We start from the raw sequence: 14,397 nt of genomic DNA on the forward strand, positions 1-14,397 counted from the left end.
GCCTGTGGCATGTTAAAAAGAAACACATCCAGAATATAGTGATCTATCGTAAATACAATTTTTCACCTGACAAATTAACACAATCTTCTACTTTCCTTCTTACTGTCAAAAAAAATAAATCACTCACAAGAAAACACACATTAGCATAGCATCTGCTTTCAGAAAATATTTCAATAAGTATTGATCCATTACATTATTTTTCTGATTATTTATATGTTAATTTGCTGTTTGGATATATTTCAAATACATTACTCATTCCTTTTCACAAAACTAACAACAATTAGTAGGAAGATCTATTGTTCTGACTAGCATTTCTTGTGAACTGATGTAGTGCCAAAGGTAAAATATAATGAATAGGCATTTTCATTAAACTGTGTTGGTTTTCTAGAACAAGCATGAAAAGCACATTTAGGCAAATAATTGGATTTTGTTATTAAACAGAATCTTCTATCACTACAGGTTTTAAGTGGCAAGAGGATATATTTTTTGAGCAAAATAAATCTTCACTAAAATCCAGACACTGGATGTAATAGATCCCTGACTTGGACTTGTATGAATGTACATTTGGCTGGCTATATGCAGCTAAGCCACTGATTCCAACTGGGACATCTAAATGCTACGAGAAAACAAATATTGTTGTCATCATTAGTACAAGAACTTGTGTTGCTCCTTTTCTTCATATGATCACAAAAAAGCTGTTTTTAAATAGACATGAGAAAAGAGAAGTTTTACCTACATTTCTATTAGTGAACATTTTTATTAGTTGAAGACATTTACATGTATGGCTTCTTTTTAGAAATACTGTATTAACTCAATACATGCTTTTTTTCAATGTCCCCTTTTAAATTCAGTTAAAGAAGTCTCAATGTTGTGTCTTGTTTTCACTCCAGCTTTATTTTTGATACAGTAAGAATACAAAGAGTATGCCTGCTTAGGAACAAGAAAAATAGATATTAGTCAACAGATCTAACAAGCAAGCACTTTTGTATGGTATGAATCACAGCAGTCTACAGTGCCGCCTTTAAGAATAGGTAGTGCTGATAAATACTGAGAAAGGTCAATAATTCCTCACTGGTGCTTTTGGGGCACAAAAACAAGCAGACATAAAAAGACTGCTGAAAATCTGTTACTAATTCCTTTTGTCAGGTTGCTCACTCAGGAAAAGTAGGGTTTTTATACCATCTATGTTGCATTGTGAAGACATACACATCTTTAATTTTTGTCACTCAAAACCGGACTTTTTCTAAGCTACCTTCTATGGTTGGAAAACCTGTTAGACTTCCCCTCTTGGTATCTTCTCCTGGCACAGCAGACGCCAGATAGAAAACACTTCTCTCACCTCCCTGGAAAGAAAAATTTTGAGAATTTTTGTCTGCATAGCCCCCTTTTACTGCTACACTTCTCTAACTCTATCTTTAAAATTTTTTTTTTTAAAAAAAAGAGGAAATACCCAAACTTGTCAAAATACATGTCTACATTTTCTTTCCTTGTGCATCGTTTATTCAAGCTTAGGGTTTTTTAACAGTCAAATCTGTTTCCTGACTGAGAAGACAAACCTTCCACTTCTGCATTCTATGCTTCTGTCTAGCCTGATGTGCTTCTCTGATAACCTCATTCATATATGAGAATTCCCCTCCACAAACTGGAAAATTAAATAAAATAATAATTAAAAAAAAAAAGGAGAAAAAAAATACTACAGTATGCTAAAAGTAGCACAACCCCAAAAGCAGAAAATTTTGCAGCTGGGACAAACTGTCCTCAACTCAGGTTTACTATATATAGGTAACATATGCAGCACATCTGGTACGCAAGGTATCTGACTGTTTTGAGACACAGGTTAAGCATAAAAGGTCAAATAAAATAAATAAATAAATAAATAAACCCTCCACATAAATGATAAATGCAAACTTTTTTCCCCACAGTCTTAAGACCAATGTTCTTTCTTTCTTCTTTCTTTAATTATCTCAAGTAAGTCTTTTGTGTTTTAAAGTAGAAAGAAAAAGAAATCTTAAAGGGAATGTTATCTATCATAATAAATCATATTCAAATTGATTCCAAGAAAAATGTGAGACAGTCTCAAAAAAGTTTTGGAAGACTTTGGAAGACAAATCCTTTCATCACATGTTTTATATAGCAGTAAACATTAGTTCTATCAACTATATAAAGCTATGAACAGAAGGTTATATGAACAGAAAGCCCAGAAAAAAATATCTAGGGTCAACAGACATTTTCAGATGTTAGCAGAGGGGTAGCGGAGTTGTTTGAGGTTATATATCTAAACAGAATAATGCTGCCTGAATGTTTTCAGTTGCAAAACAGAACTTTTTGTGTTCAGAACACACACACACAAAATGCATAAAATACTTTCTGCCATTTTTAAATCTGCAAAAAGTGTCAGATTAAAGAGATTAATGTTAAGTAAAAACTGTAATCAAGTTACTCAAAACCATTACGAGTAAGAAATTCATTTTTAAAAGTAAATGCTTCAGTATTTTTGCTATTGTGACACTAATTCCACTAAATGTTTTTGATAGATTAGTGCCAGTGAGAGTATAACCAACAATTGCAAAGTTATTCCTAAACCTGGAAAAAAAAGAGATAATTATAAAATATGTACTAAAAAGATACCCTAATCCTACATGTAAGTATATACTAAATTTTCACAAGTGATACTAAAATTCTGTTTTATAACCACAATCATCTGTTTATAACAGAAGTATCAGAATTCTCCTTTCTCTACTTAACTACTTCAGTGTATCAACAGAAAATCACCCTATTTTACATGGCTTGCTCCAGAACATCCACACAGCAGATTAAGAATGTAGTTTTGAGCTCTCAATATTCCAATCCTCTATATTTTAAGTAAGGTTCTTGATTTGAAATCCATGTTTCTGTGTAGTCCCACTCCAAACAGGGCTTACACACTCTAATCTCATAAACCATTCAAAATACTAAATTGTCCTTGCTAGACAAGGTATTCCAGCCTCTTAATTAAGAATCACAGAATTTTAAAAAGCTTCTAAGTATATCACGGGCTGTAATGCACCCTGGCTGCAATATATCCTTATCCTTCTGAATTTACCCTCTAGCTGCACTGTTTTCCATGGTATTCAAATACAAATTTAGAAATTGTATCCTTTACCTATCCCCATTACTACTTGTGAAACCCTGTGATTTACCTATTCCCATTACTACTGCAACAGAATGGGGAACATGTGCTACTAGGTGAAAAGGGTTCTTGTCTGGGGGCAAAGAAGTTCCCAGAATTAACGTGTGTAACATCAACTCAATGCTTTCCCTGTTCTCTTAGGGAAAAAAAAATGTTAAAGAAAAATAGATTATAAATCATTTAAAAGCAGGCTCGGGCAGTGAAAGTAATTCCTTATTTTTAATTTTCAATGATGTATGTATGCAAAAAAAGTTTTCAGTTTCAGTTTGTTTCAGTTTTCAACACCTCTTCATACGGACTACAGCTGACTGGAATATGTTAAACTGCTTTGCAAGATGATCAGACAGGCATGGGACTGCAATTATGTATCACAATACCCTTTTCTGGGTTCACAGCTCTATTCATCTTTTAGAAACACTGAAGGACAGATTGGGCACAGGAGAACGGATTAGCCACAGGACGACCTGCATTTCCACACAAAAGCCTAAGTGTGGAAAAATGGCATCCTGTGTCACCCATTCTTTACTTCCTGAAAAAAAAAAAACAAACAAACAAAAAAAAACATATTCATGAAAATAGACATTTAAAAAGCTCTTTCCCACTCATCTCAGAACAAGCATTCATTGTTTCTTACACCATTTAAACTGCAGCAATGTAAGGCTACTACTAAATTGCCTCAACTCAAAAATGAGTATTAAAATATTTAAGAATGAAGGCATGTCTACTTAGAAAAAATGTAAGTTCAGCATAGAAACTAAAAAGAAAAATTAACACTGTTAAAATTCTCAGCTGATCATTGCAACACCCAATATCGTATCTATGAATGTGACTGAAGGAGGGATTTGGTTCTGGCTATAAGTTTTAGTTGGATGTCATGAAAGTTCCACACTCTGTAGCCATGCAGCATAACTGAAACTATAAAAATATCTTGTGTTAATAGGTGATAAGAGCATAATGTAATAGATAACATCGCTAGTTCTAAGCAAGTAAAAGAAAAATTATTAATAGAATAGTGGCAATTATTTTCAGATGTTGTAAGAAAAATAATAAGCAGTAAATACCAAAAAAAAAAAAAAAAAAGCAAAAGTGAGAAGAGTTTGTTAATGAATTAAGTCAGACTTTTAATTAATTTTACATGTCATTCTTCTTAAATCAATTGGCCTGCATACAAAAGAAATGCTTGCTGTATGAACTTGCACTGTGAAATTGTCTCAGGAGATATATGCTATCAACTAATCTGATCAGGCTAGGCAAACTGGTGGCTTACTTGTTTGTTGTTTGGGACTACAGGAAATTACCCTTCTGCACAAGAAATAATCAAATGAAAATGTCCAAGTATTTAACTTAGGAATTCGACCGCACAGCTGAGTTACAAACAATGAGCCCATGTAGTTCATTAGGCTCCGATGGGAAATTAATCTTTTTGCCAGGAAATCAACAGTCTAGCAACATTATGTGCAATGAGACACAGCATTCCTAAACCTTTTATAACATTTTAATGCAAAGGGATAACTCTGATATCAGAGAAAAATTCCAAATCTTGAAGTTGAGGTAAGAGCCATTTCACATGTTCTCTTTCTTTACACATACGTATTTAATAAACTAGACTTACAGTTAAATTGTTTCTTAGTCCTTTCCTTACACTTCTTTCCATTGCTTTCCTATTGAAAATAATCAAACACTTAAGTTTTAAAATAAAACAGATTTTTTTTTTTTTGCTTTGGTTAATTGTTTACAAAATACAGATTAAGCTTAATCTATTTTTTCCTTCTTTTACATGCCTGCATTTAATTCTACTATGGCTAAAACTACCATTTTATTAGACATTTTTAAAGTTCTTTGTAAAGAAAAACTCAGTTATACCACCTAGAGTTTCAGCCAATTCCACTAATTCAATGTCAAGATTGAAACTGCAGGGGGGAATACATACACTGCTGAAGTAATTACACAGAGGGGGTCAAAATGCTACTGTGGAGATCAGCACCCATCACAAAAAGGCTGACAACTAGTCTGATACATGCAATCTGTATTGACGGTAAGTATACAGTTCACGGTGTTAAACAAGGCAGAAGTATTTTGTTCACAAATATAAACAAACTGATGAAATTAAGTTATCCAACATGTTTCAGACCTTCAGTTCTCTGTCTGCAGCCCACATTAAGAGTGGCTATGTGAAAAATGGAAGAGAAGTGATGTAAAACGTGTTACAGTGCTTGGGGTATGGCCATGGTTTCTGCTTTTATATATTAACTTGGTAGCTTTCCACCTTTCGATGCAAAAAGAAATATTGTAAGTGAAACAAAATGCTTCTTCCTTTACGGATTATTTATGATAATACATGTCTCAAAATCAAGGAGTGAAAGAAAAGAAAGAAAGAAAGAAAGAAAGAAAGAAAGAAAGAAAGAAAGAAAGAAAGAAAGAAAGAAAGAAAGAGAGAAAGAAAGAAAGAAAGAGAGAAAGAAAGAAAGAAAGAGAGAAAGAAAGAGAGAAAGAAAGAAAAAGCATAATGTAAATAACATCAAAAAACAATAGGCTGAAATGACTGGCCACATTTATTTCTGCAAAAATCTCCTCAAAATGAGTCATTTGATTAGATAGAAATATATAAAAACACTACTCCTAGCATTTTAAAAGAATGTTAAATAAGTGAATATGTGGGAGGCAATACACACAATGCAATTAAAGCATGGGTAGGTTTCTTAAAGGAGAAATCTCTAGCACTGTCAATATCCAGAGATAACACTTCTTAATTAACCAAAGCGGGCAAATCAGTGTTTATTTATTTCAGAAAAGATCTGTGCAAATGTACAGTCTGGCGTTATTTCTCGGCCTGACCCTGAATTAACACCAGCAGCGATCCTTCAGTGCTTGCAAGGTTGTCGCTTTGCCCAGTCTTGAGTGAAACTTTGTCCCAGTCACATAAAAGTTTTTGTTTTTTTTTCCACGCTTTGCACAGCCAGCACTCTGAATTCAGCCGGGCTCCTTCTTCCGGCAGCTAGCATCCCAGCTACACTACAGTGCTAAAAAAGAATAAAAACTCCCACATTTTTGTATTATGTTTGTTAACACTGCTTAAAGAACAGCAGTGGTCTCTCTCATACACCACCCAATACAAATACATCTCTCAGGACTCACACTTGAGTCTCAGACCAGTTTGCTTTACAAAAAAGGGAGGGAATATTACATCAGGAATAATAATAATAATAATAATGATAATAATAATAATAATAATTTCCTGATGAAGGAAAAAAATAAGAAAAAAATATACACATAGGAGGGATACTGCCCAAGAAAATTCCTCTATCCATTTAGTCAAATGCTTTTTTTTTTTTCCAACACAATCCATGCAGAAAACAAAAAAACAAAACAAAAAAAGGCCCACCACATAATCCAAACTGTTCTTGCCAGTAAATTGTCATAATAATTTTCTGACCGCAAGGTGGAAAAAAAACGGGAGCCTTAAAAGCATGCAAAGGCCTCTTCTAGTTTTGGGGCAGCAAGGAGGAGAAGGAAGATGCTGAATGCCCAGGATTTGCTCTGCCCTGCCCTTTCCACAGAACTTTAGTGCCATCTATTGAAAATTTACTGAATAAGGAAGAGGGAAAGGATGCCTATTGATTTGGTATAAAAATAAGACGTTTACTTGTTAAGGGTTTTTTGGTTTATTAATACTCCCATGATGACTACTGTTCTGTGGTCATCTGACAGCAACAAATATTTTCTATACACTAGACATGCCCCATAAAGAAATGAGACATTGGCTAAAACACAGAATACAAGCATCACACACATTATATATATATGCATTTACCGAGAATTTAAGTCTAAAGCTACCTATTTTCTAAAGGAACAAACATGAGAAGGCTTTAAACGGAAAGGAAAAAAAAAAAAAAAAAAAGAAAAAGAAAAAGCGTGAAAACACTGCTGTAAATAGAACATACTGGAAACAGTAAAAATAATTAAGGCACCTCGCACAGACCGTAGTATTAAAGCACAGGGTATGTAGACATGCAGATACAATTACCTTCTTTAAGAAACTGTGAGTGGATGACAAATATAAGAAAACAGCAGATCGCTGCTCCTGCTAGTGCCCATAAAGCTTTCAAGAGCTGCATCTCGGGTCTGAAACTCAGTAAATACCCAGAAAGTCACACAATGAATTTCCACAGCGATGCATCAACGCTTTTTTTTTTTTTTCTCCCCCCCCCTTTCCGTGCGCCAGGCGCGGCGGCTGCCGGCGGGGACCCAACAACGCTCCCGAGCAGGGGCGGGCGAGCCCGGGGGCTGCGGAGGAGGGGCCGGGGGGCTTCACACCTCCTCGCCAAGCCAGCGGGCGCGGGGCTCCATGAATCAGCGCTGCGGCTCCGCGCCCAGCCGAGCTGAGCCGAGCCGTGCCGAGCCGTGCCGGGGGCAGGGGCTGCGCAACAGCGCCCGCGGGGCCGCCGCCGCCGCCGCCACCACCGCCCGCTTCAGGGGGCGCCGCCGCCGGGGGGCGCGGGGCGTGCGGGGGCCGGGCCCACCCCGCCGAGGCTCCGCGGGGGCCGCTGCGGCATCGCCGGGCTGCGGGAGCCGCTCGTTCGCTGCCGGCTCCTTCCTTCGTCGGGCCGCCGCCGCCGCTCGCTGCCACGGCTCCGGGAGGAGGGAGAGGGAGGGGACGGGGGGGAGTGGGGGGAGGGAGGGATTTCTCTTCGCTGCAACTTCTCCCCGGCTGGCGGCAATTTGTTGCACCCCCCCCCCCCTCCTTTTTCCTCCTCCTCCTCCCGGCTCGGAGATCCTCTCTGCTCGAGGGGGGGCTCGCCTCACAGCCCGCCCTCCCCGCTGGGGAGAGCCGGCCTCCGCCGAGGCTCGCACCTCCTCGCCGCCGGCCTCCCCGGGGGCTCCCCCTCAGCCCCCCGGCCGCCACCAGCCCCTCGCCCGCGGGACCCGACCCCGTCCCGGTGCCGCTCGCCGGGCTACGGCGATCGCAGCCTCCAGCTCGGTGCCTCCGCCGCAGCAAGAAGGCAAATGAAAGAATGCCATCAATCACCCCCCTCCCTGCAAAAATAATAATAACAAAAAGCCAACGCTGGGGGTTTTGCTGCCGCTTTCCCCCCTCCAGCGGAAAGCTGTGGAGGTGCCGCGGGTTGTGCGCGGCCGCGGGGTCCTCCCGATTTCGTGTCCCCCCCTCTCGGCCGGCCGGGGCTGGCGGGGGCGAAGGGGGAAGCGGAGGAGGAGCAGGATGGGGCTGGAGGCGGCGGCAGTGCCGGGGGGGTCCCCTCTCGCCCCCCGCCGCCGGGGAGCTCCAAGTTGGGGCGCCTCACGGGGCCGGCCAAAAAGCGGGTGCACAGCGGCGGCCGAAGCCTCAGCGGCTGGGATAGACACAAGAGCGCGTCCATAGCTCCGAAGACGGAAAGAAACCAAGTAGAGGGATGCTTGTGAGAGAAGTCCTAGCATTGCTTCCGTGGCTCTTTGGTGAAATGTTTCCCTTTCTGTTCTTTTATTATTATCATTATTTTATTTATTTATTTTTTTAAAGATCATTATTTAAATATTTTCTTAATTTTTAGAAAGGGGTTTTAAGAGGCTTGGAAGGACGGATTAATAAAATATCAGTATTTTTGTTGGGCAAATGTTTCCCTCGTTGTTGATGATTTGTGTTGCGTTCCTCCCTGTGTATTTTGCTCTTTCACTGGTAGCACAGGGAAATGTTAAAAGCAGCTATCTTTTGAATTTTAAACTTCACACAAATCCCTATAAACCCATTTATTGCATTTACTGTATTTGAAGATTACAGCAATGCAATGTTAAAGCAATGTCATAGCTACACTAGAGATATTCCAATGTAAATCTTTCATTCTGAAACATACCCTTTGGTAAGAAATTGGCCATGCTTGGGCTCAGTTCAAGTTGGGTTTTGTTTGTTTGTTTGTCTTCTGCATGAAAGGGAAAAGTGTCAAACAGCTAAAGAAAATACACGTATTTTATACTTAAGCAATCAGCAGAAAAAAAAAAAAAAAAAGAAAAACAACCTCACAAGCCACCCTGAAATGGTGTCATTTTTTTTAAAGTCCACAGATAAGTGGATTTTAAAGGTGTCTCAAACTTAAGAGTTTATGCAGTCCAGGATAAGAACCATGTATAAACTTAGCAGTTTGAACTGCTAAGTTTAGAGAGAAACCCTATGACGAATTTTACATATCGCTTTCCTAGAAGCATGTGGAGATATGCTGCCAGTGGGTCAAAATCTCTTGCTTGCTCCTTTGAGGTTCAAGATGACAGTGCTGCTCCCATGTACTTTGATTTTAAGCTAGTCTTACTTGGAGCTTCTGAATTAGATGAATACTCCTGGGCTTTAGTGGGCTTTGGATCAGATCCTTTCATAAGCAAGGCATCAGAATGAGGCAGTGTGCTTCTTGGCCACAGGGGAGTCACTCGACATGCACACTAGTGTAAGTGGGAGCAAAATCTGGTTCATCGCTCGCACCGTACAGAGATAGTTAGTCTCATAGCAACAAGGGATTCCAGAAGACTTCCCATTTGGGAGGACAGTGGTACCTGGCAACGATGCTCGCTGTACTAAATATGGTTCACTGTGGTTTTTGTATTTTCTTAATTGACTTGGACCTTTCAAAGGTGGTGAGTCCTATTCAAAAACAGCCACCTTCAATATCTTGACTTGTCACATGGATAAAGATTTATAAAATATTAAAGATATCTCAAGTTACCAACATGGGCTTCTCTTGAAGACTTCTGAATAAATTCCCTTGACAAAAATGCCCCATTATCTTTCAGCCTATTAAGATTTGAACCCCCAGCTAATACAATAACACCTATCCAACAGTTTCTAAGCTGCTTAGGCTAAGAGAGATTTATAGAACTAACTCACTTCGTATTTCCAGGTTTTTGCCAAAGCTCTGACCCCATGTGTCTCCAGTAATATAGAGGGGCAAAGGGCTATGGTCTCAGCATTAGCTTCTGCCTGGATTCCCCTCCACAGGAACTTCTCCACTTGTGTTTTAATGTTAAAGAGAGATGTGGAGCACCTGAAAGCTCCTTCATGCAGGTAAAAGATGACGATGGCATTAGAAGACATTTCCAACACAGTGCATGGTTGGAAAAAGTAGTAAGGAAAGCATTTTCCTGATGGCCAAGGAGCAAAAGCAAATGTGTTTGAGATATGAGTTCTTTCCAGTTCCTATGGGAAAGCAGCACAACAAATAAGTGCATCATTTCCAAGTGTATGTTCTCTTTTGGAAACACAGCTCATTTGTTCCTTTTACTGAAACTTCTGTCTAGTTCAACAGAATTACTAAAACTGGAACTCTGCAGTGAAGACAGCAGCCTTTGCTCAATTCTGTAGTTTTAAATATATTTTTGTACTCTGTATTTAGTTCTGTGGGGAAAAAAAAAAAAAAAAAAAAAAAAACAAAAACAAACCAAGCCAAAACAAAACAAGACAAACTATAAAACTTTAAAAGATCTATTCTTCAGTACCAAGATATTTTATAAATAAGAAGATGCTAAAGTTCCTGAAATGTGACCATGTCTAGATTGTGTTCCATACCACTGTAACTAAGTCTCTAGTACTTTCAGTTGTGTTGAATGTTTCTTGCATGATTATTTTATTACTGTTCATGCAATAAACCCCAAAATTATGCATGTCCAATGCAGATCTAAATGCAGTAGCACAAGAGATGACGTTAGCCCATTCTCAATAATGAATTTGGGATCTACCACTGGCTTTGAAGAACATACGCATGCACGCATGCACACACACACACACACACACAAAAAAAAAAAAAAAAAAAAAAAAAAAAAAAGCAGGCAATATCTATTATTAGCCAAACCTTTGCTGATGCCCACTGGATTTCATTTTTGTTACTTTTGAGTTACTCAGGCAATAGTCTGTCACCAGCCACTTCAGGCTATTATTCCAGCCCAGCAGTTCTCTCAGCTGGGATGTTTCTCCTAAGTTACATGTAAGTTTAACATTTTATTTTGTTCTAATTCACCCAATTTATCTCTCACATATGCCTGAAGTGGCATTATAAATCCTTTCCCATTTTGAATCTACTCAAAATAGATGATATATTGAATATACAGAAATGAATACAGATGGATATATTTCCACCAATTATCTTTTGCAGCTTTTAAATATTTTTCCCCCGCTGCTCTCTGCATACCAACAGCTGGTTCACATTTCTTTGCATCTGGGCTAGTCACAACTGCAGCAGTTCTCCAAATACCATCGCTTATCTTCAGCTGATGCTGGGCAATGCCACTGAAGTAGAAGTTTATCTCTGAAGAGACTCTATTAATCTCTGGTTTGTGATGTGTATAGCTGCACCAGGAATTACGAACACATATCCATCCTACCATCTCCTTCCTTGAACACCTAAAAATTTTGCTTTATTTTTTCTTCACTCACCTAATCAGCTGATGTGTTAATGTCTGTAATGATTTTTTGACAAACCAAACCCTGCTTCCTGCTCTTTCTCCTAATTGCAGATTCATAAAAGGGATAATGCAGCAAGGATATTTTAGAATAACCAACGTGCAATTTCTTTGCTGTAGTGCCTAATTTCTGTCTAATATTTCTGATATGTCTTTTAAAAATACCTTTGGCTTTCCAATTATATTATTTTGCTGTTCTTGCCTTCTTCCCACCATCTTACTGACTTTCACTTCAGGTATGATTATATTCCACTCTTCTATTTATAGAGAAAGAACTGCGCTAGCAGCCTGTGTCCTGTGGACAGTTGCCCATAGGGAACTCATTGCACTTTCTCCCACTTAGCAGTTACCAGTTGATAATTGCTTTTGGCCACTGCTGCTAAAGGCTTTATATGAGCTGGCTAAGATGTGAAAGGCTTTGTAAGACCACTGCCATCCCTTGACCTCCTGGTAAGTTCCCCAACACCACAAATTAGAAATGACATGATATGCCAGTTGCAGGTACTATGGATAGTATGTTACCGTCCTTCTCCATCCATGTCGTACTCATGGACCATCTTCCTTGTATCTGCTCATCAAGCAATCTCCCTTTATATCATTCAAAGCTTTAAACAGCTCACTTCTGTAATGCTGATTTTGTACTCTTTCATTTCACCTTACACACACAACCTGTTACAGGGAGCACCTAGCTTTCTAGTAGCTGCTCTGACACATTTAACAGCACAATTATAGATGACTTAGTAACCACCCATTGACTAAAAATAACCTAGCAACTGAAGACACACTTACGTATTTATACTTAGATATCCCAGAGGAACCCTTCACAGCTCTTGGAGCTGGGGAAAACATATGTATCTCACCAAATACAGCAGGCTAGGAATCCTCAGGGGTGGGGGCGAGGGGATATAAGGGGAAGAGATAACATTGCACAGCTGAAAGATTTTCCAGACAACACTCTGCCAGCTAATCCAACTCTTTTCCAACTAGCTCTGCAATTAAAGTTTCCTACTGAGAACAATGACAGCATTATGACCTGGGGAATTTCTGACATAGAAAAAAACTAACACATTTGGGACTACAAAATTTAGAGCCTTACAAATTCAGTTCCTACACTGATGGTAATTGCAACCAGTACGTATCCATAGGATCTAGTGCCAGTATGCGTATAAGAGAATACGTGAGCTGTCATGAATGAGATGCCACTGAGGAGGGAGCTAGGACAGCATACCCTGTGTGAGGAACCTGCAATGCTGAAACTCTTTTGCCTTCCAGAGCACGGAATTGTTTTTATGTGAGAGGTACCAAGTTTTCACTCAGGCTCTTCAGGAAGAAATATATTGAAGTCTGAAGAGAGAGGCAAATACTTAAAGGCAGTCCTCTAAATGATGTGATTTCATTTCTGTGATACATGATTATATATGTTATGTCTGCCTGTGGATAGTTTCATATATTTGGGGGGGGGGGGGGGGGGAGAGAGAGAGTCTGTATTAAATTGACAGAACCACACGTCCTAATGGAGAACTTGTAATATTATGTTGTCTGCCTGCCCTTCCTTTCTTGCTTCCATTTTTTTTTTTTTCCTGTTTTGTTTATGGCCTTCATGTACTTGAAATGCTTTCAAAACACTTTCATTTGTCTACAAAGTCCAGAATAGGCAGCAACTTACATTCAGGAGAACTACTAATTTCAAAGAGGAAGTCTACAAAGTCTCAAGGGTCTTTCTACCTGATTCCAGTTGTAAGATATTGAAATAATTCAGAGAGTATATAACTATTGGAACTCACAGTTAAGACTGATGGATAAGGCATAGTCTTGAATGTTCCAGTGACTGTAGGGCTACAGAAAACACTGAAATTGAGAAGGCTTATCCTCTTATTTTCACTTTTTATATTTTAAAATTGACTGCATTTTTTAACAATTCCCTACTCAAACTAAAATAATATATTTGTTTACTATATATATACATTACCAAAAAGATTTGTATTAGAACCACAATTATTAAACACATTAATTTAATTAATTAATTTATGGTCCATAGTATCCAGCATCACTTCCTGAGGGTCTAGCCCCATACACACAATTGAAAGGCTGTTATGTTCAGTGAGTAAATTCCTCATGAGACCTGTAAGCCATGCAGAGTAAGTATGTAAGTCATGTAAGTCAAGTTATAGCAAACCTTTATAGAATAGCCAACAGTACAGTATAGTAGTGCTGTATGGAAAAGTTAAAAAGTTAACTTTCTGGTGTTTCCCCTCACCTAAATGGAGATAGTAAAAAAATAATAATAATAATAATAAATAAAAAATCCAAATACAACAGGAACAATACTATACAAACTCAACCTCACTGGCAACTTGGCCAATAAGCTCTATGACCTAAGTAAAGTAAAGCTCTAACCAGAGAACCTTACTTTTTATTTAGCTCAAAACACGCATATCACAAACACTGATCAGGATCCAGAGTCACGGAACAATGGAAACTTTTAATTACTGATTCTTACTGTGGTCAGTAGGAAAGGGAGCTGCAGCAAAAATGGAGCATATCTTTTAATTACTGATTCTTACTGTGGTCAGTAGGAAAGGGAGCTGCAGCAAAAATTGAACATATCTAAAACAAACAAGGCACCTCCAGAGTTAGATAAAACATGTTCTGAACATACAAGGAAGAGACAACGACTGTGTCTTCACTGTTTTAGCATGTTAGTGGATATTACTGAGAGAAGAGGCAATCTTTGGTTGCAAATAAACTAGTGGAGGGGAAACAAATATTTCTCAGACAAATGTGCTGATGTTTTA

The 14,397-nt window shown here is 38.7% G+C and overlaps 1 protein-coding gene across 7 annotated transcripts in view; it reads right to left on the reverse strand.

Moving 5' to 3' along the window:
* Positions 1-14,397, reverse strand: part of TAFA5 (TAFA chemokine like family member 5) — a 465,759-nt gene that overhangs the window by 347,827 nt on the left and 103,535 nt on the right. The window contains exons 1-2 of one of the 7 annotated variants that reach the window (XM_084537950.1): positions 7,194-7,770; positions 1,253-1,343 (exon numbers count right to left, since the gene is read on the reverse strand). The exons of 5 other annotated variants lie outside the window; for them this stretch is intronic. The gene's annotated coding sequence lies outside the window, so the exon portion shown is untranslated. Of the gene's footprint in view, positions 1-1,252; positions 1,344-7,193; positions 7,774-14,397 lie in introns of those variants that run through there. One more of the 7 variants, XR_014698561.1, reaches the window with a different exon arrangement.

The sequence above is a fragment of the Aythya ferina genome, assembly GCF_964211825.1.
Source record: "Aythya ferina genome assembly, chromosome: 1".
NCBI classification, from domain to species: Eukaryota; Metazoa; Chordata; class Aves; order Anseriformes; family Anatidae; genus Aythya; species Aythya ferina.